The sequence below is a fragment of the Lonchura striata genome, chromosome 5, assembly GCF_050655825.1.
Source record: "Lonchura striata isolate lonStrDom1 chromosome 5, ASM5065582v1, whole genome shotgun sequence".
Taxonomy (NCBI): Eukaryota; Metazoa; Chordata; class Aves; order Passeriformes; family Estrildidae; genus Lonchura; species Lonchura striata.
Genome location: NC_140707.1, coordinates 50,132,522 through 50,160,264, shown reverse-complemented (window position 1 = coordinate 50,160,264; position 27,743 = coordinate 50,132,522). Strand labels below are relative to the sequence as shown.

At 35.4% G+C, this 27,743-nt stretch overlaps 1 long non-coding RNA gene across 3 annotated transcripts in view; it reads left to right on the top strand.

Moving 5' to 3' along the window:
• Positions 1 to 12,324: 12,324 nt before the first annotated feature.
• LOC110477204 (uncharacterized) overlaps positions 12,325 to 27,743 on the top strand; it is a 118,002-nt gene continuing 102,583 nt past the window's right edge. For 2 of the 3 annotated variants that reach the window (XR_013340101.2, XR_014955697.1), the window contains exon 1: positions 12,325 to 26,324. This is a non-coding gene — a long non-coding RNA (uncharacterized LOC110477204). Of the gene's footprint in view, positions 26,325 to 26,927; positions 27,078 to 27,743 lie in introns of all 3 variants that reach the window. The other variant, XR_013340103.2, reaches the window with a different exon arrangement.

Genomic DNA, 27,743 nt, shown 5'->3' with positions numbered 1-27,743 from the left:
TTTATACGTTTTATTGTCCTCAATTAAAATACGTGAAAGCAACTGTGTATAACTGTTCTTGGAGGGTGTCAAAAAGGGGAAAACAATGTAAATATCATAGGAGACATTATGTTAAAAGTATATTAAAAGGATTTTTTCATTTGTGCACGGTTACCATAGCAACCAGATGCATGTTTGAAGCTTTTTAATTCACTTAGCTGAGGTGTGTCATGTTCATTGTTTGTGACCTCTGCCTATTGCCTCAACCCAGGGCCAACTCAACTGCTGTTCTCAGTCTATGAAGCCAAGAATGGTTCAGATGGGATATTCCAAAAAGAAATTTATTTGTAATAACAGATCTACTAAATTTACTAAGCTTAATAGATCTTGCAAATAATTATAGATTGCATTGGTATGAAATATATCCTCTATATCAAATATCTTCAAAACAAGTAATTCAATTTTGCTTCTTCAGTGCCTGTTTTTGGTTCTTTTTTTTTCCTATGGAATTGTTATTATTTGTCACTGGGATCCTCTGCTTAATACAGACTCTATGAAATGTTTATTGATACCTAAGAATTGTTAGGCAGCAACCTTGAGTACTCTTTGTCTTCTGAACTACTTGTCCAAAGAAGTCATCAATGTAAGGATAACAAATACTGCTGATTTTGTCTAAATCTCCTCCACAGATCTGGTTTAAACAGAAAGACCAAAGCCAGAACAGAACAGTGATAGGCTTAAAGAAAAGGTTACTTTTCAGCTGAAACCTGGCCAAGACAAGAATCACTCTGGAGTTACTTACATAAACTTCATTTGTAGTAGCATCTTTAGAAAAGGGAACTATATGAACAGATTTTGTTACAATTTTTTTCTCATATAATTGATTTTAAATCCATATGATAATAATAAAAATAACTTCTTATGCAAGAATAAAATTTTTCTTGTCTATCACTTTTTGTGCTCTGGGCGGAAAATACAAAGTTTTGGCAGTATGCACTGAATCCTAGGGAGTGATTTAAGATGAGAACTCAGGAATGGTAAAAGCATGAGGCCTAATTCCTAGGTGAGTGAACTTATGGAGAATAGTAAAAAATTCAGTATCTTTAAAAGCTATATATGCTACATTCCGCATGCGAAAGTGTAGTGGAATTTGGATTACTCCACAAAGCTTTGCTGTCTGTAAAGTCTGCTTCTTCCCCAGATTTAAAGCAAGCAATAAAAAATATACTGTACCTTAAAAGGGAGTATGAATAAAACAAATACTAAAAGGGATGTAATATATCCTCCTCCTCCTCCTCCCCCCTTTAAATCTTCTATATTGAATCCACATTTTCTTCCCCAAAATATCACCCATCTGCTGGGTTTGGAAAACCTGCCTGAATTCAAGAACTCTGAATTGCACAAGAAAGTAATGTAATAAACTTGAGCCCCTTCTGGTAAATGTGCAAAAGTTGGTGAAGCTCACAAGTATTTCCTTATGAGTCAGAAAATTTTCAAAATTATAGTAATGAAATATTGTGTTAACACAACTGTGACAGAATCATAAAGTTAAAGAAAAGTGCAGCAGCAGAGTATGTATTTGCAGATAACAAATATAGCAACACCTCTTTCAATTGTTTTGTCAGAAATCCACCCACTCCTTTCTCATCACACAGCAGATTAACCCCACAGAAAAGATTCCCTCAGCTTCACGTCCTTCTCTCTTGGGCCAAAGGGCAGGAGCAGATTCTGTACCTCAGTGTCTCCCTGTCACCTGGTCTGAAGGAAGTTTATCTCAGTCTCATAAAAGGGGCAAATATTTGTCATTGCAGCCATGGGAAAATAGGGTAGATGCTGAATTTCCATGTAAAGGAACGGTTTCTGAGTGTTTTGCATTGTAGCAGAAATACAGAGGCCCTCCAGCTCTGACTTTCCCCTGGCCTTTGGCAGAATGGAAGCACATTGTCCTTTTACATCTGTTCTTCCTCCCTGCGTGAAGCTGACACCATTCGTTAATCCCAGGAGGGTGGAGGCAGACACAAGTCTTCTTGGTGAAGGGAAAACCCACCAAAGACCAAGAAGTAATCCGTTTCTGTAACCATCTATCTATTGCAACCACAGGAGCAGTGCTTGCAGGGAAGCTTTGCTGTGAAGTCTAGATTTTAACACCTTTCAATATTCCCCTATGTCATCGTAAACTGTGAGGACAGAATATCATATTCTACATATTCTACTGTCCTGGAAGGTTTGCTTTTGGCACAAATCTTGGTCTCTGCTTCCTTAGTTAAATCAAGGATGTTTCAGATGGCAGCGACTTCCACCTATTAACAATTACCCCACAAGTATACCTGGGGAAAGCCTGGGGTTACCCATGCTGCCAAACCCTGGCATGAAAGATGTTGGACTCTTGTTCTTATTGTAAAAGAACCTGCCTAAGCTTCTCCAGGCAATTTAAAAAAGCATTTCAATCACCCTTCTACTTTAAATTGCCCTCCAGATCTATACAGGGATCTGAAGGAGCTAAATGCAAGGAAATATTGAAACTTACTGCATCCCATTGTTGGGTAATTATCAAATGATTTTCACTGGTAGTCCTGACTTCAAAGAGCCATTCCCATTATACAACTGGTGTCACAGAAACAGGGCTTTGTAATCATGCAGACCTTTTATTCCCAGATAAATGAGTATTTTATATTATTGAGTTGGCCTCTAAAATTCTTTGAGCTTTTATTTATTTTCTTTATTTTTTTTGAGTTGGGCTTTTGAATTCCTTTTATTTGAGTGAAATAAGCTGAAAAGGAATATTTTTAATTTGGATATTATGATGCAATTTTCATTAAAGCTGTATCCTTGTAGGCATTGCCTTAAAAGGGGTTGTAAACATTGTAAACATGGTTCAGAATTAGCATAACTGAAGTGGGAGTAATTTTTCATTTTAATCACTCTCTGCCATGCTTCACTTACCGACTTAGTGCAGTCTGTTCTGTGCAGCCTTGATAGATGAAGCAACATACTTGTAAATAACAGATATATTTATATTGCTAGTTCATCAGGAAAGAAATACATCATTGCCGCAGCCATGTATCCATAGCAGCTGTAAGACTCTGAGATCAGTTTTTCAGTTTTATTTTTTATGACATGGTGGAAAATAACAGGGCTACAAAATTACACCAAAGTTAATTTTACTGTCAACAGTTCTGCTTTTTTAAATGGTCTTTATTAGAATGGTTTTCACATTCTTCACAACAAAGGGGGAAACCTTGGTTAGGACAGAGTTTAAATTCAGCTCTTAACTTTGCCTTTCAGTCTCATCAAGATGCATGTTAATAACCTCTGTCACTTGTCTTAACCCAGTGAGAGAGAAATCTAGGGTCACTCCATCAGAAAACCTAGATCCACTTGAAAAGGTCAAGATCTTTAAGGCTGTGTGAATAATTAGTGTTTACTAAAATGCAGAATTCTACACTGCACTCTGAAATATCAGAGCTACCTTTCAGGAATATTCAACTTTTGTGTTTTTTGTTGGCTGCTAAAAAATACAAAACTGTTGATTGAAACATTGACCTGTTAAGCAATTAATAAGTAACTGCAAAACATTATACAAAATTCTAACTTTAAGTTATAAATTAGGAGGTGAAAAACCACAAGAGAAATACTAATATTGGAACATTCATATGTGGAATTTCATATTTAACCAATTTCTAACTGAGGAAGCTGACTGAGAGAGAAAAAGTAAAATTTTTCTAGTGTGAAAGACTTGTATTATAGTGCTCATTTTTCCAAAACACAACTTTTGAGGACTAAGATTACAAAATCAGATATTTCTTACATGCAGTTCACAGGCAGCAGATTTTTAAGTCTTCAAAATCTTTTGCTGATTTCATGGAATCATCAACTAAAATTTGTAAGCAAGTTTTTTCACTGTGTACCTGCAAACAAGTGGTCATCTTTCAGCTTAGAAAAAGAAGGAAGAAGAAAGCTTTTCTTCTAGTGACAGTAAAAAAGTTCTCTAAACAGGGATGAAGGCTCTGATGGGACAGAAGAATGCTGTCTGGATCAAAGAGTGGACAGCTGTAGCTTGCTGTTGGGGGTGAAGAATGGGATATGCACACATACAGCAGTCTGTGAATGCCTAGGCTATCTAGGAGACCATGCCTTACTCTGCACTGTGACAGACTGGGTCATAGCACAGCTGACTGTCCTAAAGGAGTGTTCTTCACCCAGCATCAGGCTGTTATTTGAGTTGAGAACAGGGGATCTATTGATTCATGTATTTCCTTGAAGACTATGGACCAATGTCTTTCTTTGCTACATTCCTAGGCAGCTGTAAGGAAACAATGTCTCTTACCTGCCTGAGTCTTCTGAACTGGGTTGTCAGTCTTGCCAAGGGCAGGCAAAGGAAAGGAAATGCTGAACATTTGAAATAAACATCTCCCCAAGGTGACCAAAGACTTCAGGGCATTAGGCCTAGAGAAGAACTATCCAGGGGTGTGTACCAAATCTATCTTGGCTCTAACCATGCCGTCTGTAAGAATGAAATAGCACCCCAGCTTTGATATGAGGTCTGTTGGAGGAACCTAGTTGGCCATCCACAGGGAAGGAGCAGAGAGCCCAGCAGAGGCTCTCTCAGACAGACAGAGCTGTCTGTTTTCACTCTGAGGGACAGTCAAAGGAAGAGGGTCTGGTTGCAAGGTGGTAGTGAAACAAATGGAAAGTCTATGGGCTCTTCTTGTTGGCTCAGTCTGGAATACTGAAGGATGAAATGGACCAAGGCCAAATCTATCTTTATCTTTGACCCACTGGGTTAATTGACCTGGGCATTCCATGGCCTGTTTTCTTTGCATTTTCTTGTGCCTTTTGTCACTTTGTGCACTTTTTGTCACTGTTACTTCAGTGTATTTTGTTCCTTCCTTCTTCCAGCAGTCTGACATATACCTTATCTAAATTCTCCATTGCCAGCCATGAAGGTCTTGGTTCTTTTAGAGTGAATTAGGAAAGACCATCACAAAGATAACTTTCCTCATAAGATGACAGTGATATGCAAGAGGCAATTTCAGTGGACATTTTGTGCTCCCATACTGTTGGATGTCTATTACTACTCATTTGTTTAAGAGCCTATAGGAGGTTGAGGGGTCTGTCTGTTGGTTTTTTCCCCCCTTCATTTGAAGTCAAAGCCTTTTCTTTTCCAGATCAAAGGTTATGGATAAGAATGGTTTGATTATTTGATTCCACAGAGCAATTGGTGTCCTCAGAGGTTTTAGAGATTTTTATTTCAGTAGTAACAAGTGTGAAATTTGCATTTTATTATCAGATTTAAACAAAAAGTCTCTGGACAAAAAGGTCAATTTGTAAATCTCAAGGGTGTGTCCAATTTATGTCTGGATCAAGAGCTTGTTTTGAGGTGAATATGCTAATTTCCAATTTATGCTTTGGTTTGTATTTTTGAAGCAGTTCTAGTTGATCCTTTCTGTATCCCTTTTGGCTTTCTTTTGGATGAAACTAATCTGGAAGATGTGGTCAAGGTGCAGCTTCAGATGCAAATTGTCCTTCAGTCAGGCCAAGCTAGAGTAATCCCAAAGTTTAAAAAGCAAACCCCACCACTGCTGGAATAAATATAGTGTGGACATTAAATCCTTATCAGCAACTATTTGGTTTTACAGGTCTACTCTGACTTGTCTACATTGGTTTCTAGCTGGATGTATCCCTCAGGAGACTGTGCTGAATGAACAATGCTTGTACTATTGAAAGTAATATCCTGACAATCCAGTCATATCTTATTACAAGCAGTTTCCAGAGCAATGTGCACTTGCAAAAATTCAAGTGCATACTTGTATTGAAATACAGTTGTATTTGCACTGTAATATAAAAGCAATGATGAATGCATATGGTTGATTTTTATTATTTAAAAGGAGTATTGTAATATAGTCATTAATACATTTTTATGCATCACTCACTGTAGAAATTTAAATTAGTAATTCACTATGATGAGTTTTAAGGTAACATTTCTTATTAAAAATTGAGCCTCTGAAAGTTTTATGTTCATAAAGGGTTCATAATTAAGCCATGAAAATTAATTTAGCTATGTAAAATGGATTGCTAATTAGTTTGCTAATAGGGCTGTCACTTCCAAACTCATTGCAGAAGGTGAATATTAGGTTAGTTCTGTCTCTTGAGGATTCAGGGAAGTTTATGACATTCCTTATGAAAGGTGTTACTGTCCACATTTTTCTTGTGAAAATAAATTGCCTTTCCTGCCAAACATTTAAGGAATATTATTGAGAATGATGATAATTTCTATTCTGCTTTGTCTGCTTTTTTGGATAATTTCCAGGGTAATTGATGACATCTTTTCTCCTGTGTGGCAGTGATAACTACAAATATTAGAACAAAAATGGAAATGACTGCAAATCCTATCTAAATGCTGGAATGACCTTACAATACCCCAAGCTTGGACTATAACAAATACCTCCTAAAAGAAGATGGATTGAGTCTCTTTTGAAAGAGTCTACTCAAGAAATTAACTTGTCTTTATTGCACTGATATTGGTTCTAAATATTATGTCAGCAATACTAAATCCTGAAAATTACAGTGAGTATTAATTCATGTCCATTCTGCACAGAGGTCAGAGTGTATACATGTAGTAGTATTTTTCTGTGCATCCTATCTACAACTAAGCCCTTCAAAGTGACAAAGATGGGTTGCTGCTTGCCTTTTCCCCTCTCACCTGTAGAGTGCTCTCTCTGGTGGCATTAATGTGGTGGTATGTCTGTCATCTCTTTGAACAGAACTAAGGCAACTGACAGTTTAAAGATTTCTGATTGATCATCCAGGTTTCTTCAGATACAATTTGCCATTATGCTACTTTTAGGTGAATTTGAATTAATTAAATCTGCCACTGTAGCCACTAGAAACTCTAAAAGAACTCTAATTAAAACATAAGCTCTATAAATTCTAGTTATAGACCAAGATTTTTTTTTTTTCTGTAGTTAAATTCAGCTTGTTAAATCTCACAAATTGGCTTAACCCAAGCCTGGGCTTGAAATGAACTCAAGGTCCATGTTCCAATATGTTGAGAAGCAATATAATTGGGAGCAAAATACATCTAAAAGATGTATTTGCTTTCTTTAAATAAAAATGGATTTTTTTTTGCCTTGCAATTTTGTCAGTTTTGTTATATATTTAATCTATGACCAGTCAAGTGTCATACCTGGAGTTTCCATAAAGGAGTTTAACCTCATCTTAAGTTGGTTAATATTAAAAAAATGAGGCAAATATATATATATATGTACCATATAAAGTATGTTACTGGAGTGAAATAGGAGATTCTCCAAAGCAGGGAGTCATTCTATATAAAAAAAGGAGGATTGGACTACTGTTGGAATTGTTTGGTGGACTGACTTTAACAACAGAATTTCAAATGATGGCACAGATGAGAACTTTTCTAACCAAACATATGCAAATACACCTTATTCACCTCTTCATGTTTAATCTACTGATGTCCATACACCATTCTTTTTGTCATAAGCAGGCTGGTGGCAGAGTGAGAAAATAATCAATGTCAGTTCTGTTGTTTTGTACTTTCTGTCACTGGCAGCATATTCATGGTGTTTTTATTTTTGTCATGGCTGTTTTAAACTGGGGGAGAAGAAATTCCTTAAGCAATAAAAGGAGAAACTTTTAATGGATTAATTTTCGGCAAATAAAATATATTTATTCAATGTAAATCAAACACTTCAGGTTCTGTAGAAGTCTCTCTACAAATGCATTTACTTCATAGGGATTAATAAATGCAAAGAGTAAAAAGTCCAAAAGTATTTTTTAACCTACTTTCTGAAGTTACAATATCTTACTAATTTTGGATTCTTTCCATAAGGGAAATGTTACCATTCTAGAAATTGATTTTCCCTTTTTGCCCTTATCTTAAAAATATTATTGCTTTTAAAAGTGCTTTTCCAAAAATTTCTGCAGTCCTCAAAAAAGGTCCTTGAATTCTTTATTAGTTTCTGAAGAAGAAAGCCTGAGAAGTAGAAATTTCCTTCAGTCTTTCTGTTAATAATTAATACAATTAAACACAATGACATGCAGAGATGTAGAGTCATGAATTCATTGAACAAAAATTACCATAAAGTTCACTTACAAATGGAAATAAATGTAGGTCTCCAATACTCTGGTTTACAAGGATGATTCTGGAAATGTCCAGAGAAAAGGAATACATTAATAATTCCAGTATGAGTTGGAATAGAATGAAGATTGTGTTGTTTTTTTTAGAATGGAAAATTTTAGATGGAAGCTTGTTAAAGTGCATAGAATAGGATTGCTTGTTTTGTAATTTGGCCAAAATTATTGAAAAAGAGAGTGTAGAAAAATATGTTAATGAAAGATTTAATATCCCTTCATCTCAGAAGAAGATATCTTCAGTATGCAGATCTCAGACTATTCAGTGACAATAAGACAGCTGTGTTTTAAAATTATTGACATTCAAGGTGGAACATTAATGCCTTTAGTTTTCTGATCTAATATCTAATCTAAATAAATTATATAGAATACTAAGGCAAACAAATTCAGGTTTGCTAAAATTCTTTAAAAGCTGCAATTAGCTGTTAGCACAGTTCTGCTTTTAACTTATTAATTTTGAAAACATTAAAGGTGTTAAAGAAACATGACAGATTAGAAAAATACGGCAACAACTGATTGAAGTGATGAATCAAGAAAAAACTTGTTAAAAAAATGAATGAGTATTCTAAAATGTGGAAATTATTACCAATAATCTGATATAGTTTATATTTTTTCTGGAGTATCTGTTTTTTAGTTGATACCTGCTAATAATGTACTTTTGTGATAAGAAGATTAAAAACAGAGTATTGTTTACCCACCAAAATGAGGATTGCATATTAGACATATTACACGGTTTATATATATTGAATTTAATTTATATGTACATTTTTTTTTCATTTATGCCTTGCTATAGTTGGAAAAGTGACTTCCACAATGTTTCTTACAACATTCCCAGTTTTTAAATTAAAGCACACTATATTTGTGAGAAAGTAAACATATTTATGTTTTGGGAGAGGGACTTTCTGCAGGCTCTGCATTTGACACAGATGGCTCGTATTTTGAATGTCACTTTCCAAAACTGTATTTTAATAACTGAAGTAGCTTCCTGCATAAAGTGGGGAGAATATGTGATTACAAAGGGATAAGAAATGGAAAAACTATGGGATATGGAAAGCAGAAAGGTTTCCTCTTTTTTTGCCCTTTGTTTTTTTTTGGGTTTTTTTTTTTTTTTTTTTTTTTTTTTTTTTTTTTTTTTTGGTACCTGCTTTTATTTTTCATCATTGCTTTGCATGCAGATGCTGGATGTTCATAATGTTTTTTCACTTCCTTGCTTCATATTCCTTGCTATCCTAACAGCTAAGAAAAATCAGCAGCCATATGGCATCTTGAGTGGTTTTTCTTTGTTTTCTTTTATGCAGAAATAATTAGTCATCAGCAGGTTCTCCTACTCTAAGGTAATTGCCGTCATAATGTCTGTGATTTCCATAGTCAAGCATGAATACACCTCTAGTTAGCTCTTTTACTTCCAGCTCTAAGCCTTTTGTCTTTCAGCAGAGTGGCCAAAAACCTCTGATGGCTTTCCTCACGGTCACATCACAGTGATTCTCTTGCCAGAGACACAAACACCTGTGTGCCAGCATTTGTAATCTGCACCACAGCTACCTGTGCTTCCATACAACCTGTCTGGTGTTTCTCTTGCAGTTGTTCCTACTAACCTCCAAAAAGGACTTTAACTGTTGCTGATACCTATGCTAAGTGAAAAGTAGCTGTCTTACCTATACCTTCATTGAGGTTTCACCTAATTCCAAAATAGCAATTTCTTCTTGGGGAAGAAAACCTAATGTGAAAAATATCGAAGTATTAGGCATAATACTGAAATTAAGTATGTCATGCAGAGCATTCAATGTTTATATTCCACAGCAAGTCAAAATACTTTTTATTTTAAGGCCTTGGATGAAGAGCCTTGCTGAAGTCCCAGACACTGAACATCGCTCCACAGCAATCCTCCCTATATATGGCCAGCAAAGGGGAAAAACTCAAATCCTGATATGATTTTTTTCCTGGTGTTTCACAGTGCTACATGTTTTTTTCATAGTCACTTATTTTTTGTTGCATTAAAATTATCAAAATTAAATATTAAATTAAAATTTTTGTCTTGTCATTTAATGTCCAATTTCTGTAGGAAAGAGACAGGACACTGCATTGTTTAAAAGACTCATAGTATGTAGGCTATTAGAATAGAAAGTAGCTGTTTTCATTTTACCTTAAATACGTATTTCCATAATGTTTTAGGCTGTTAAAGTGAAGAAAACTCCATAGATCACTGAAAAGGTGGTGGAAAGGTATCCTATAACTTAAATCCTTATGAATATCAGGCATGAATTTAAGAGAAAGAATAAGGCAGGGCATAGTCCAGATACTGAACTGTCTTGGAGTTTGGGAAGTAAGTCACTGTGTTATGAAACAAGACATGGATGAAAATATGTGCTTTATATTATTTTACATTCAATCATTCATTCCTTCCTCTCTGCCACACCACTCCTACACCAGCCATCCAATTGCTCTCTGATATTTTCAGAACTCCACTGCAAGGTCAAAACCCATTTGTATCTGAATTATTCCTAGGTTATCTTTTATGAGCTGGTGCATAAACAAGTTATTTCTGCCTACCCAGGCCCAGTCCCTTTTCAAATTCTCTTTAGTAAGTCTAGTACATTTTCCTTATTCAGATGCAGTTTGACAAAGGATGCTTTCAGCCCTTTTTGCAGCTCTCTGCAACTTGATGCACCATGTTTCTCCTGTGTCAGATTCTCTGACTCTGTTCTTTGTATTTTGCGTAAAAGATGATATTTTTATATTTTACAGAAAAGACTGGCAAGGGTTTTCAAGCTCTCCACATGATCTGTGTTGTTAAATCCTCTAAATACCTAGTCCTTTTCCTGAGGCACTTTGGGAGACATTATAGATATGCCTGCAGTATCCTAGGCTAAAAAATATCTTATTTCCTATGGTAAAGATTAGTTTTCACACTGCTGTAACAATAAATGACATGGGTAATATTGGTCAATAACATAAACAACTCAGTCTTTACTATGTTCCCTCTAAAACACCTTTCCTCACTGTTAGCTGTGCCTGGAGAGGATGGGCTGTGCTTACCTTGGCTTCTGCTCCTTTCATGCACCACCCAGTGAAACTGGCAGTGCACAAAAAGGGGAGGAAGCTGCTCTCAACATGGCTCTTGCTGAATTGAGTGTAAGTGGAAAGAGCAAGCATTTATGAAAGATTTCTTCTCTTTCTTTCTCTGAATTATTAATTCCAGAACTCATTGGATTGTTTAATATTTCTATTTCCTAACAAAGGAAACAATAGCTAGAGGCATGTAATAAGGATATTTACAGTAATGCATCTGTAATTTTTGTTTGTCTCTGGCAATGCAGAGACAAGTATTATGGTCCTTTTGTGCAAACACTTATTAGTAAGCCTTCTGTCCTGTAAGTTGAGATAGTCCTCTGTGCAAGGGGACTCTAGTCACAGACTCTAGTTTGAAACATTGGTTTCATCTGAGTTATTTTACTGTAAGAAAATGAATGCTGAATGGAGAATACAGAACTCAGTGAAACCAAGAGGCCAGTGTCTGATGCTAGCTTACAACAGCTCTACTGCAAAGTCAAAATTAGAATGAAAAAAAAAAAAAAGAAAGAAAAAAAATCAGTGAGCAGTCATCTCAAATACAATCTACTTTGATTTGAAGACTTCAGATAACAATGGAAATTCCTGCAGCTAAAACTTTGCAGCTGGTGAAAAGGTAATTTGATTTCTTTGACTGTAAATGAAATTCTATCCTTTAAAACTTTGCTGGCATAAAAGAAGACAGTGTTCTGGTCATATTTTGCCATGCTTGTACAGAAACTTTAAAATTGTCCTTGTACCTACTCTAAAGATTTCAGTAATGTTACTACAGGCAAGTAGTATGGCAACATTCTTAAATAGCACAGAAATAGTGATTTAAGATTATAATAGGCCATTTCCATAAGGATCTAATTGTGATCCAGATGGCAGATGCTGTTAAAGTTATTTCTTGAATTAAACAGAAGAAGCTGGTTTCAGTTGTTACAAACAAGATGTGTCTCAGCACAAAAAGAAAGTCAGATGGGGTTGTTTTTCTTAATGAGTACTCTGAAGTGTTTACTAGCAAATTCTTAAAATTTCTTACAGGAAATATTTTTTTCCTGTTCTTTGAGATATAATACAACTTCTCTATCCACAAAAAAAAAAAAAACCACCAAAAAACCCAAAAAAAACCCCAAAAAAAACCCCCTTAATATAGTCCCCATTGTGATTACCCTGAAATGAAGCCACAACCAGGGCTACCATGGGAGCTCCTGTTTACTAGCATGCCTCAGTTTCACAAACCTAAAAGAGGCTTGGTTGATTTGTCTTTAGCCTGGCTGATATCCATCCTTTGATGAAAGGCAGGAAAGCCTCCCTTTTTCTTACAGCTTTCTCCAAAAATTTGATTTGCCAGTGGAGGGTTAACATGAGGGTGTCTAACTCCTTCCCTAAACCTCACTTTCCCCTTGTGAACAGTCCCTGCTGTGTATGGATTTTTATTACCAAACACTAACCAGTACAAGTATGAGAGGGTTCATTAAAATTTATGTATGTAGCAAAGTCTGCAGCCTCTATGGGATACACTTACTCTGAAGAGCAGTCATGAGAATAACAGCTTGTCTGAGCTTATATAGCTCTGTATTATTCTTTTAAGTATGTGGAAGCAAAAATTCTTCGACCTACTGGATCGATACTACTAATAATTATGAACATATTTCTACCATTAACAAAAAACTGTCTCTAGTAAAGAGCCCTGAAACAACAATAACTAAAGTCCATCAGATTAATGAGAAATAGTCACATTATCTAAAATATCTTATGCTATTTTTCCAGAATGAAAAGTATACTATAAAGGTCATCAGAATTTTGTGCACTAGAATCCACTTGTTTTACTCTCAACATTCTTTTTTTTTTCAACAATAAAATAACATTGAATAACAATTTTACTACTTAGTGCTAAATCATTGTTTTAGTTCTTGGTCCAAGAGCAGTTACCATTAAAAAGGAAAAATATTTTAAGCATGAAAATCCTGTTGTATTCATATGTACAATACAAATGCTTTCAATAGATCCATAGTCAATTTCTGTTTAAAGAAAGGAAAACAAGCAATACTATTAACTTCATTCATACACTAAAATATAATTTTCATTGTTTAAATATCCTTTTCCTACCATACTAAGATGTTTTTACAGGAAGATTGGTGACTTCGTGGATGTTCATGTTTCCTTTTCTTTAAATTAGACTTTCAGCTGTTTAATAAACCCTGGCTAGACCAAGCCTGTAGCCTTTTAGTAGTAAAATCTCCTGTAGAAAGGCACCAGGCCAGAGGAAAAAAGGTGTGTTCTGTTTTTAGCCATCAATAGCTGCAGAATTGGCTGCTATGACACATTCACTAGCTGGTTTCTGTTTCATCTTAGTAGTTGAAAAGAGAGCTAGTGAAGACCATACAACTAGCTGCTATTCCTATTAAAGCTCAGGTTTGAAAATGTTTCCTCCCTTAGCTGTGCCCTTAAGGATGAAACCATTTCAATTTTAAGATCTGAAATATTCCTAGATCTCTAGAAATATTCCTAAAGATGAACTCTGGCCTTTCAAACTAGAGTGGCTATTTAAGCCTTTTCAATTGTTGTATTGTCTATCCATGTTTACTGTTTATAGTGAGATGTGCATACTGTTGTTTTGGCCTTACTATGTTATCTGTTTTATGAGTTATTCATGTGTGTTCCTGCAAGGTGTTACTCCAGAAAAAAGTACTTCAATTCCTGACAATGAATTACAGATTTTCCCTTTATTTTCGCTCTTGTTGCTACAGTCCAAGACAGATGACCATTAGATTAGTTTTTTGTATATAGTTGCAAAATACACAATGCTTTTTAAATTTTCACCCATCTCAGAGGAAGAGATCTCAAATTTTCTTTAGGAAAGTTAGTCTCAGATGACCCTTCACTGCTACTGCTTTTGATGGAAAACTTTAAGGTCTAAGTCTGCTTGGAAATCTAGGTTTGTAATCCTGACTGCCTCTATTGTAATCTTTGACTACATCTAAATTCCGCATTTTTAAATTCCTTTTGCATTAATGTCTCTTAGTATGTGATGGTGCTTCTACATATTCTTGGCTTGTGAACTACTCTTATATTGATTTTGGGTGTTCTATTTGGAGCTTATCTTCTCAACTTTTTAAATTTTTTTTTTTTCTCTCAGAAGTTCCTGCATTTCACATGCTTTCACTTTCAGATAGCTACAGAAGAGTCATGGGATTGTAGGATTAAGGATCACTTAGAGGATTTCTTTTAGGATTTTAAAATACCTGCAGATAGAAGGTATTTTGGGGAGTAGACGTAGTTGTGAAACACAATCTACAATCAAACTGCCATCATCTTGTAGCTTTCACTGTCTATGATTTATTCCTGCAAAGTAAAATTTCAGTTATAATAATGATTTTCAAAGTCTAGAAAATTTTTCAGGAAATTGAAAGTCTATTAGCATTGCTTATTCCTAGTAAATGGCATAATAAAAAGGTGAAGATCGAGCTGAATTTCTAGCAACTATAAACTGACCCTGATTTCTCAAACTGAAAAGATATCATAATCTTTTCTATTAAAAATGTAGTTTTCATTGAATTAGCCAAATTGTCACAGTTATGAAACTCACTCCTCAGGATTTACAGATTCAGACTAGATATAAGAAAGAAGTTTTTTACAATGAAGGTCATCAAACACTGGCACAGATTTCTCGGAGAGGTGGTGGATGCCTCATTCCTTGAAAATCAAGGTGAGGTTGGATGGGGCTCTGAGCCTGATCCAGCTGAACATGTCCCTGCTAATGGCAGAGGATTTTACTAGGTGGCCTTTAAAGGTCCTTTCCAACTCAAACCTTTCTATGATTTTACACTACAGAGGTAAGAATTGAGTAAATTATTTCTTTATGTATAGAGGTAGAGCTGGATTACTTTTTGGCTTGTAGTTTGCAATATTTACTCCTTCCTGCCATATTGCTTCTGTCATGCTTCTTTCCAAACTAGAGGACCCTTTTGATCTTTCACAGCATTGTAGTATGATGGTCAATAGAAGAAAAAATGGAGTGGGAGATTTGCATGAGGTATTAAACAACCACCATGTCACTCTGACCTATGCAATGTGAAACCAATGGCCCAGAATGCTGGTTGGTAGGACGGTCGGGACGGATGGAGACTCTGAAGTCACGTGTTGGAACACACAGTTTATTAGAAAGTGTGGGTGCAGGGCCCTGCTTAGAGCTGCCAGCCACAGCTTGCAGCAGGCCTGAAAGAGCAAGAGAGAGAGAGAGGCAAGAGAGGCAAGCACAAGAGCAAGAGAGTAAGAGAGCAAGCGAGAAGCTCCAATTACAATACAATAAATCTCCTGTGCTGAATATTCTAATTTTCACTAACCAATCTAGTACAAGATACAAATCCTATAGCATTTACATACAGACTCATGACCATACTATGTTACATTTTAAACCCTAAAAACTACTCTTTGGACCCCTTCTGCCAAGCTAGTAGGGTCTGCTCTGAGCCTTGGACCTGTCTGCAAGAAGAGGGTATTGTTTCATCAAAAGGGGATTTAGCTTCAGCTGGCCATAACATTGTTCAGTAACTAAGGCCTGGTATCTCAAAGCTTGCTTTCATTTCAATCTCACTTATAGTTTTTATATTCTCAAAATCTTTTGCTAGGCAATCATATTTATAAGGCTTTCCTGTTTCATCTTACCCAGCACCAGAAAATAATTTAGCATATTCCATTAAAAAGTCAATGATAGTGAAGACAATGTGCTGGAGAAAGAAATAAAGCAGAAAAATAGTTCTGACTAGTTCTGGTTTTGCTTATGGGATGTAACAGCTGGGATTGTGAGTACAACAGCTGCTCAAAAAAATTAGCAGGAGAGTCCAGGAGGGACTTTTAGAATTAATTGATCTGACTGTTTCTGTGAAACATATTTTGGTATTTCTCCTAATAATTCCAGCATTTCAACTCACAGACCTGACACTTGACTTCTGGAATCATGGCTTGCCTTGTTTTTTGTGGCTAAATCCACCAGTGTATCAAATTACAAACTGAATGTCATGTTGTGCAAGTAGCCTCCCATAATTTAGGTGATTCGATGCATTGTACAGCTGGAGGAGCAAATGAGGAAATGGAGAAGGAAATGAGTGGCAGAGATGACAAACGTAGGTTTTTTTTTTTTTTGTTTGTTTTGTTTGTTTTTATGGTTTTTTTGTGGGGTTTTTTTGAGAAAAAAGGAAGTGGTTGGACAGAGAACAGCTCAAAGTTTTGAGAACTACAAAGCCAATTAATGCACTATCCATTTGCCTGCCATTTTACTTCTGGCTTAAAAAGATTATACTGGATGGACTTTAGAAAAAAAATTGCTTCTCTAGAAGTATCTCCTTGAGAACAAACTGATTTCAAACCTGTTAAACTTATATATAAATGTCACCCCAGGAAAAAAACCAGAAATCTGACTTCCTCTCATTAATGTATGTTGCTGAGTTTCCCGCAATGACCTTCTTTTGTTGTAATCCTTAGCAGTTGGAGAAGCACAAAATCAGTTTAATCCATGAACTACGAGAGACACACACATGGTTTCATATCTCCCAGTGATGTGAAACCACTTACCATTAAACCAAACTGTCAGGAGATGGTTGTTCAGCTCACACATCCTTCCTAGTCATGTGCTTAATTTTTCCCTTGGCATCCATCCGTGTTTACCTTTACTGATGCAATTTTTTTCTGCAAATGAGGCTGGTTTTTGTAAGACTATGTACCAGCATGTAGCTAAAGGTGGTCTAAACACTAAAAAATCTTCAACTATAGTGATTGCACAGTTTCCCCTATGTAACCTCTTCTAGCATTTTTTCCCTATGATTCTATAAAGATTATCTTAATAATTACATTTGCTGAAACTTTTTTCCTTATTGCTAATTTACAGCATATAAATAGGTTTCTTTCCCTTAATTTGAAAATTATCTGCATGCATGTTTTACATACCTGGACATCTTACACTGTCTTTTAGCTTTTCCTTTTCTAAACTAAAAAAAAATTGTACTATAATTTTTTCCCTAAAAGTTTAAGACTCCTTATCTGATCATTTTCTCCTTGAAGTCTCCTAGGCTCTGTCTAGTCTTTTACATCTTTCTTGGGGGGCAGTGGAAACAAACAAAATTCACTTTCTGGAGCCTGAAGACTGGATAGTTTATTTTTTGTAACATAGTGACAGAATACTTGTTTGTGCATCACAACATGAAGTCAAAACCCAGACCTTGTTCTGCAGAATACTGAATTGTATATTGCTTTTCCTTACATTTCTTCAGTTTTTCACAATTTTTCTTAACTGCAGGCCTTGACTTTTCCAGATGCATAGAACATCTAAATGTACGCTTAGTTTCATCCAACTACTTAACAATAATTACTTGACTTTTTCAAAACCCAGAAAAGACAGATGCCCTTTCTGGTTTGAGAGTTGATAACTATTGTTTTGCATGTGTCTCCTAGTAATTCCATTTATACCCTGCTACCTTATATCATGCAAAACCATGTCAAAAATTGCCTTAAAGTCAGGGTATAGGGTATCTATAGCTTTGTTACAATTGTCCTTTTATAGAGAGGAACATTGCATTTAAAGTTAAAGAATAGGAAATCATCTAAGCAGTTTCCTATTCCCTCCTTCCTTGAAGTGAGATATATAACACAAAGAAACACATTTTCAAATATTGTTTGCTTCATCATTATTTCCCCAATTTAATTGGCAGTTGGATGGTCCTTTCATATGCTACCACATCTGTTCACCTGATAATATTGGCTCATTTCTTGCTTTGTGTAGAGGAAATACTGTAGAAAGAAGTGAAATTACTTTGAAAAATCAGTTCTATATTTTTATTTATTTTTTTAGGTAAAAACATTCCCTTTTAAAAGAACAAATATAAATTATGCATGAATTATCTATGTTGAGCTGCATTGTTACTTCTACTGAGTTACTGTGTTTGATAAGCTTGAAAAGGGACTAGAGTTGTTTAAAATATTTTTTGGAAAACACTTCAACAGTAAAAAGATTAAGATGTATTTTATTATGAGGAATTCTCTCATTGCTTTTGTAGTAGTTTATAGAAGAAGACAAATTTTTTGTGTACTGTAAAAAAAGGTAAGTTTTATTGTAAAAAAATCATAATTCACACACAGACTATCATTATGGTCCTCAAACATGGGCAAAATCTCTGCAGCAGTGAACAGGTATGTAATTTATTGAGGTTCTAAAATACTCTGGAAAAGCAAGAACATGTATCTCTCCAGTAATTGTCTATTTTTATCATGATTTTTTTTGTCAGTCATGACAATTTATGTTTTTCTTAGCTCCCTGTCTTCAGCTCTGAAAGCCACTTCTACCTCCATGTTAGCCACAGCCATAGGAATGAAGAACATTGTTCAGGACTTCAAAACAGTCTAATTTCTGTTTATCTTAATTTTCAGTTATTACAGTAATTTGTATGAAATGTCTTCTCTCTTCTCTCTAATCATATCAATCTAATGCCTACCACTGTCAATAGAAATCTTCACTGGGCTTCAAGATACACTGAATGAGCTTCCACAAGTAAATTATATCAGATTAGGAATTACATGTTACTCCAGTGAGGACAAAGGCTGTGGGCTAGTGGGCAGTATTTCTTGAGATGGACTAAAGAAAAAAGAAATATTAGTGGGAGACATAAGAATAAGCACAATTATATTAGCCGGAACTTTTTCTTGCATTCCTTAGCACTGTGCTTCAATTTAGAAAACTTGTCCATATTTCTCCCTGTCCTTTCTGCATGCCAACAATACATCTTAAAATGGTAGAAAATCAAGTTTGACAAGAAATTCCACTGGAATTTACACAGGTTCAGGGTTTCTTTCTAGACCCAAAAAAGGAAACAACTGTTAGGCTTTTCACTGGAAGTACTTTGAGCCGGAGAGGTTAAGAATAAAAGGGATTATTTAGTTCTGAGAGTATGTGAGATATCTTGCCTTAGTTTATTCTACACTGAAGTCTATGAAAATTTAAGTTTTGGACATGTTGAAAATGCCTTCCCTCTCTGTTGTAAAGTTACGATCTACATCAGAGACATTTATAGCTATAAATGCCCTCCTTTTGGCTGGTATAGAAAGGATATCCCCTGCATCCTCTAAAGCCAGTGAGCTGCATAGTATTGTTCTTATGGTTTTGTTAGCAGTGATGGAAACAAACTGCAATACTTGAAATAGGAAGGAACTCCACTCTAGCTGGGTATTAGAATCAGAGAGAAAATGAAAGCCTTTAGCAGATGAAAGTGAAAATATGTCTGGTGTTTCTTTATCAAATCCTAAGTTTAAAGAATTAAACTTCAGAGGGCATATGTTCTTACAGTACTATAATGAAAGTTAAGCTGTCAAAAAAAGAGGATGTTTAGGTTTCTTTAACAAAACCTGAATTGTTTTATCCTGAATAATGGTGCTTAAATTAGATTTTTTACTGAAAAAGTCATCTTTTGAAAGTATAGAATAGAATTTCAGATCAAAAGATCAAAAGCATCTGGGAATCAGATCAAAGTCTCAGTAGGAATTCACAGTTAAATTATTTTATGATATATAAACTGCAAAATTGTCAAATTCTATAACAATTAAACATTTCCAGCAATCCTATAGTTTAGTTCTTTTTTTCCTAAAATTCCTAACACTTGACAGGATCAGCGCTTAAGAAATTCAATTAATCTGGTGGGAGATATTACCTTATCTACTAAGCTTGCCTATGTTGTATTCTTTGAATATGACTGCTACAACCCAACCACTGGTTTCTTATTTTTTCAGTTCTTGGGAGATGAAAGAGCACTTAATTTCTGGTTTGACTTCTCCACCCCTGCTTTTATGAGTTTTCATTTCAAAGACTGGATGTGAAACAAGTGAACTGATAAAAATATTCTACGTCATGTGTCCTATATCAAAACAACTTCCTTGCTGTGGTTACTGAAAGAAAAGTTAGGAAATATTCAAGTTTAGACTGTCATATCTTATGATAGTGAATACTAAAGAATAAAACAGAATAAAATAATAAACAAGAATAATAAAGGAATAAACCAGAAACCATATCTGCAATTGAATATATTTTGAAAAAAGAGTATTTGAAAATACAAAGATGTTAATCTTTTTTTTCAGAAACAATGGAATAATTCTGGATAATTGAGTGAAACTATATCCCAAAATTTGAGTTAGAAGGTAAATAACTGTATTGTTGATGAAAAAAAGACTTTCAGTCCATTTCTCTAGACTTAGAGTGTCTTTTACTCTGCATGCATTGTAAAATCATTCCTTGTCACTCAGGCATTATAATACCTTACTGAAAATGTCTTACAATGTCTGCTTTGTTTATATTAATATTTCAGTATACTAATTTGAAGAAGAAAGGTTCTCCCTCACTCTAGTGTATGCATGGTACATATTTGTTAATCTTTCATCAGGATGTGTGTAGAATACAAAAAAATTAATTGCATAATGAATCAATGAACAAACTACCTTAATTTATTTGAAATTAGTATTTTGATAAAAAATAGGGTAATAACAGTTTAAATCTTCATTGAAAATACAAAATATTCTGCAACTTAATTGTTAGTGAAAAAAAAATTTGCATACCAACAACCAGAGTAAAAGAAAATTACAAAATCCCATCTAAATGAGAGATGTTTAGCACTAAAAAGGAATAAGCATAGAAAACCAGCAATAATTTGGAACCATGTAGTATCATTTCACAGAGAAGAATACTTATTTGGTGTGGGAACCATATGAAATAGAGTAGGATATGAAGAATACAAGAAGAAGTTATCTTTGTTTTAGATTTTTTGTATGTGTGTATCTCTCTATTGATTTGTACAATCAGTGCATGAATGCAGCCAGATATTAAACAGGAAAGGACAAACTTTAGATTCCTCACCATAGATTTCAACACTGCATTAAGCTTTAAGATTCTATTGCTAGAGTAAGATGCTTCCAAACTGTGAGTTTCTGGATAAGTCTCTACTTCCCTTGTCCAGGCAGATACTCCAGTTGCATCTTGATTCTGAGCTGGGGTGAGGTGTATGTGTGCATCATCCCCTCCTTCTGCCCTGGTTTCCATGGAAAGAAATCCAAGGCCAGGACCTGGAGAAGATTTACTGCTAAACTTGCCTGATCCTGCTGACCTTGGCTGGGTCTCTCATTTGGATGACTGAAGGACCTGGTCTTGCATGTGCTTCATGGTCTATGTTTTTTCCTCTTGATGTGACACACTACCCATGCATAACTTGCTCCTATCTTGGAGCCCTTAGGAAGTGTAACCCCGTAGGATGTGTAGAAGACAGGTGAGATGAGACAGGGCTCTAGCATCATCTCAGAGCCCCAGAGCTACACTTCAGAATCTACTGGCATTTCTGGGTCTGAGCCATCATGGGTCAAGCATTTGGTTTAACATATATTCATGGGATATTTAAAACAATATGCTGGGTTTTTAAAAAATATTGTAGTGTTGTTGTTTGAGCTTTTTTAAAATGCTTGTTTTCAAGCTTTGTTCTTCAACTACAAAACATAAGTATTTTTCTTTCATTTGAGCCTCCCACATCATCACAAATCTTTGGGGATTAAGACTCTCTGGACAAGTACCAGGTCTCTGAAGCTTGTGATAAGGCAGTAAGAATGAGCAACTCTAGGAAACCTGTGTATGGCAGATCAGGTGTGCAGTATGACAGATGGCTAGGAATATGTGCTGCTTTACAAACGATGGATATATTCTGTTTTATTTTATTCACAGTGTTTGTTGCTATTGACTCTCCCATTTTGTGTCTGTCACTTGAATATGCAAGATATGCATCTATAAGCTTTGAGGCTTTCTAATGATAAAATAACTTGGAAATTTCCCCCTGCACTCTAGCTTTAATTGGATATTGTCAGTCTAATAACACAGCTCAGGTGTGCTTGAGCCTGTCCTCATTGCTTATGTGCAAAGGAAGCAAATGCAGACCTGAGAATATGTATTGCCCTGTCCAGCCATTTTATAAGGTTCAGTGATTGCATTATAGATGTTAGAATCTATTTTCTGTTTAAAAGGAGAACACTATTTCTTCCTGTTACATCCTGTAAATTACCAATTCTATTTTTTAAATCTAGTATCTTGATATATAGTGAGATAATACTATTGCAAGATCTGTCATGATCTCAACATATCCAATTGTCTTTCACATGTCTGTTAAGTCACACCAAGCTAAATGATGTAGTAGCATATTGCATCTCTCAGCTAGGTTTAAAAACTAATTAGGATGCAAACAAGAATGAATGCATAATGGTTTCTTTCTGAAGTTGAGTAGAAATTTGACTGCAGTACAGTTAAGCAAATAATTTCCAATGAATAATTTATATCAATGTCACCTTTGCTGTTTATGAATTATCCACTAGCCTATTAAAACTTTCACTGGTTTGTTAATTTTATCCAATCTGTGAATTTTTAAATTATTGGTAATTTCTTGAGCATTGTAAGTGAACAAAGACAGATAATGTATGCATGTTTCTTTTATCTGATGACAGGTAAAAAAACAGTTCTGTGAAAGGTAAAAAGTTTTGCAAATAAAAGTGCAAAATATCTTTTTGGCAAGTATGTCTGAATTTTAGTTTCAAAGCCAAGAAAATGTGAATGGCAAAAGTACTGGTAATACTCAACTGCTCTTGAAAAACTGTTCACAAGAGGATTACAAACAGAAATAAAAAGGAATTTTGCTTTTATTTAAGTTTGACTGAGAGTGTCTCTACTTTTTGCTGTGTGCTGATTCATAACTCAAGCCACCAAAACATTCCCCAGTGTTTTCTGCTAAAGACTGGGACAAGAGAAATGTGTTGCATGAGAAGAGAATATGATATTCATTACTTAATATGCAAGACATTTTCATCAAGGCACTCCTTACAAATTCCAAAACAGGATTGCAGCTGGCTCTTTGAATGGATTCATATAATAAGCAAGGCTGTGTAAATAGCCTTGCTATTTTGTGCATCTCCAGCACCAGGGACTGATCCTCCTCTAGTCCTTGCTGTGTATCAAGTCTCTCTCTTTGCCCAGGGGATGTATATGAAAGGACAATTTCTCTTGTCAGGAAGAAATTGGGCCACACTAGACCCATAAGTTCTGACCTCTTTGCTGTATGCACTGCCAAAATCAGACAGCTTTTCTATCTGCATCAAGACTATTCAGAGGCTATCATGACCCTTAATTAACAGGGAAGCTGATGAACAGTGTTGCTGTTATCCTATTTCCCTTCACAAAGCCAAATCCCTAAGTTAGTGCAGACATTTTATTCTACTTCTCCTTTGACTTCCCACTTATGTGTATGGAGCAAGCTGTTGTCACACTTTTTTGCCTCTGTAAAATACTAGAAAATATAGTCTGTGCAACTGCATTCTTCATCAAAGGCCTGGTTTTAAATAGAACTGATCTTGTTTTTAAACAAATGTAGCTTCACTCGTTTCAGGGAATAGCTCACCTTCAAATGAGTGGAAAGAAACAGTCCTTTGTATCTTCCAGAAAATTTGAGGAGAACTAAGATATTGTATTCAAAGCAAATCCTGCAAGTGGAGTAACATTTGCTAAGGAAAGTTCTGAGTTTGGAACAGAGAAACATCATTACTCCTTTTAATATTCATCATACTGAAGTTTTAAAATGCTCAGAATAATTGAGATTTTTGGGCCATGAAGCATATAGCCAGGTGCAAAATTTCCGGATGCATGTGCTGAATACAAATAATTCTTGGGGCTTCTAAAGACAGTTAGGTGCTATGGTGGTTTGACTTTTCCCCATATTGCTTTACAGGAAGTATTTTTATTATATTTACCTCTTAATTGTTGAAAGATGTTGATTGGCAGACAGCATCTCTATCACTTTTCTCACTGCTAATGGCTTCAGCAAAATGAAAAATGGCCTTGTATTGGCTAAACCCTATTCTTTCTAATTCTAAAGCAAGCAGGGACAAGATGCATTAGCATGTTAATAGAACTTTGCACCCTAAGGTTCTGGTTTATCAGATATTAAGAATGCATTAGTGATTCACAAACAGTGATGGACAGGATTTGTTAGCATGCTAATGCTACCTGAAAAGAAATGGTTATTGTGGTATCTAGAATCATGCACTCACTGAAGGAATAATTTAAACATGAGCTTATTTTAGTAAGCTTTCCCTGTAACATAAAACACTGCAATGTCTTCAAAGATGATTGTTGAATTTTAGCATATTAAAATTGAGATATTATCTTAAGATTCTTTGAAAAGGTCAGATTTTCAGATACTCAGGTTTAGATTATGTATCACACCTAATCTAGTGATTAGATCTCTGTATGTAGTTGAGATACCCAGTGGTTGGTATCATGTAACCATAGTGAAGACAACCAAAATCACTAGCAATTTTTGTTTGCACAGTAGACCAGTTTAACCTCATTGTCCATTTACACAGGCAGGATTTGTTTCATAATAATTTCCAGCTCACTGACAAGATTTCCCAGCCTACTGTCATATATTGTGGTTTTGATGCATAAACATGTGGATCAGGCTAGAGAAAGTGCGTCAAGATAGGTGAATTTGAATAAAATTTTATTTGGGATTCAAAGGCCATTGACAACACAATATTTTTGCTAGACTTGATATTGTTTGAGGCTGAGTTTCACTTAGCATTTTAGTTTGTCTGATTGATTGAGGGAACTTAAATACCAATACATAAAAATCACACAGCACATTTCCATAAAATTGGCTGGTATAAAAATTCTGAGTTTCCCAACACTGTAATGAATGATAGTTCTTTTTGATTCATCTTGGTGCTTGAAGTGAAATTAATCTTACATAAAACCAGGCAGATTTACCACTGTGCCTATGGTGTTTTCTATTCTTTATCTTTTTTCTTTTTTGTACACTTTTGATTCATACTGCACCTAAAGCTAGAAGTTGACAGACTATCACTTGCACAGGTAGCTGCTATTCTCAAATACTTTTAATAGGTTTATGTTAAGTTGACAGGGAAAAGGGACAATATAAAATATAATCACCACAATAATTGTTGGTAAATATAAAATTTTGGATATGAAATCTTACCAAGAAAGCTGCAAGGAACACTTCTGGAGCTGTAGCTGATTGAATATATCTGCTTCTTCTTCTTCCTATTATTATTCCTAAGAATAATACATAGTTTTCACCTTGTTTATGTAGATTAACAAATTCACTTGGGACCTCTCCCACATAGTCAGCAAAAATTCCCAGTCTTCAATTGCAGCAATGCAATTAAATAAGATGTAGCCAATGAACCAGACAGATCACAGTTTAGCCAGTTCTGGATACCTGAAAACAAACCTCAGTTTTTCAGTCACCATTTTAATAGTTTCAAGTATAGGCTTAACTTCACCTTCATACTGAATTCCCCTCTCCCCCATATTTTACCCCTCCAAGTAAAGGCACTAGGTGTTTTCTCAAGGCGTAATGTGCTATACAGTACTTCAAGTCTATAGATTTAGGGTGATATTTAATTTCTTTCATCTGGGTGCTGGTTTTGGGTAGGCATCAGTCTACAAACTTCCACCCCTCAGTTTGTGCTGACCTGGTATGATCAGGCCAATGAGTTTCACATGAGGACAATGTTGCCATACCTCAAGCAGATGCCACCTCCCTGCACAGCTTCTTCCAGCATGTACTGACTCCATTAAGTGGTCATTAGAGAGAGCTGATCTAGATCCTGGAGTCCTACAGCTGCATTGTGAAGGAACAATGACAAAACTTTGTAGGATCTCTGAATTTTTAGGATCTCTTTCACTGCTCTTTAGGCTAAATTGTTCCATCTCTTCTAGCTCATCTACTAGTAATTTGAGTGCTAAATTGAGTGACATAGCACACCCATAACTGAAGGGGTTTTATTATGCCTTCCTTCCTTGACTTTTCTATGAGTCAACTCAAGTAGCTGTATTACTTATTTTCCCTCAGTGAACTAAGAATGAGTTAGAGTGGTGGGAGAGGTGAATGTGCACATTATATGACGTGAGGATGACTCATAAGCATGCGAGGATAAGAAGCATCTCTGGATCTTAATCAGCAAAAAGTATTTCTAACAGCTCAGAAATGCAACGTTTGCCTCTATGTCTACATTACCTGGGCTAGCATGGGAGAATATTAGGAAGGATACAGGTAAGCACTTTATATTATATGTGCAGCTTGGAGAAAAAATTGTTAGTGCTAGCTCAAGATGTTATTTAATAGTGTACCTGGTGTCCAAAATCACTATTCTCTACAGGGAAGTGTGCTTCATTTAGTCCTCCATAGCTAACTCTAACTACATCGTACATCAATAAATTCACTACCCTTTTGTTTTATGACAGCAGAGCCATTGGTACTGCACCTATACTTGGGAATCTCTTCTTGTGATCACTAACTCTTTTCTTAAGAAGTTCCTGGATATAAAGTAACATGGAAGTAGTAGGAAATCAAGACTTGGAGAAAGAATGCTATATTAACATATTTTTTTTTATTTAGTACTCTTATGTTGAAATGCTCAGAATTTATAGTCTGAATATAAGCCAAGTCATTCCACTCACCATTAAAAAATCCAAATGAAAGATATTTCTTCCATCAGGAGGCACCAGTAATCATACTTCACTCTTACTCAGGATATTTTATCCACAGATCTCAATGCACTATACAAAAAATTCTAAAAGCACTTAAGAAATTGATTGAAAACTGGTTCCTGTGCTTTAATTTTTAATCCTGTGATTTAATTTTTCTTTCTTTCAGTTTAAACTTTTGATATTTCTCCCATAACAAAAACTAATTGGAGTTACACAACACTGAATATTGGGTGAATCAGTGATTCAGACCCCTGCTTAAGATGTAGTTCAGGACTTGTTGAACAGGCTTGGGGCAGCAGAGATTTGTGCATTTATGGTAAGATCTTTTTGAATCATTCAGTGCTAAATGTAGTGAAACTCTTAGCTGCAAATAATTAATATGATCAGTCTCAGTCTTCTCATTTGTACTTTGTAAACAGACCTTGGATCTCATCAATTTGTTTGCTATTCATTATCGACTGGCTATATCACAAGAATGAATTTCAGTTTGTGTGAACAGCATTTATTCACTGCATCTGCTGTTCAGTATTGCTGCTCTCACTGCTATGTGGGATTGTCACTTCAGCCCTACAGCTTTGTTTTTCTCCCTTGATTGGTTTAGCGGTCAAAACATCAGGCTAATTGGTGTCTTGGGATAGGGAAGGTAGCAACTGTGGTGTTGTGGTACTAGAATCAAGGAACTCATAAACAGTGTAAATTAATAGATGGTCTGGCAATACAAAACTGGATTGAGACTCTCCAGACCACTGGCAGCAAAGATGTACTGCCACTGAAAGTGGAGTGGGCTGTGGCACAGATGGATGCTAAGTAGTTGGTGAAATAGAATAAGCTTGCAAACAAGAGCATGAAATCACTAGTGAGTGAGGAAGGAAGGAGAAGGGATAGAAAGAGTAAAGGAAGCAGGAGAAAGCAAGAGAAGAAGAGAGCTATAACCCAAATGAAAAAGAATTAGCAGTTTTATTTCTCAATATTCTCCTGTGTA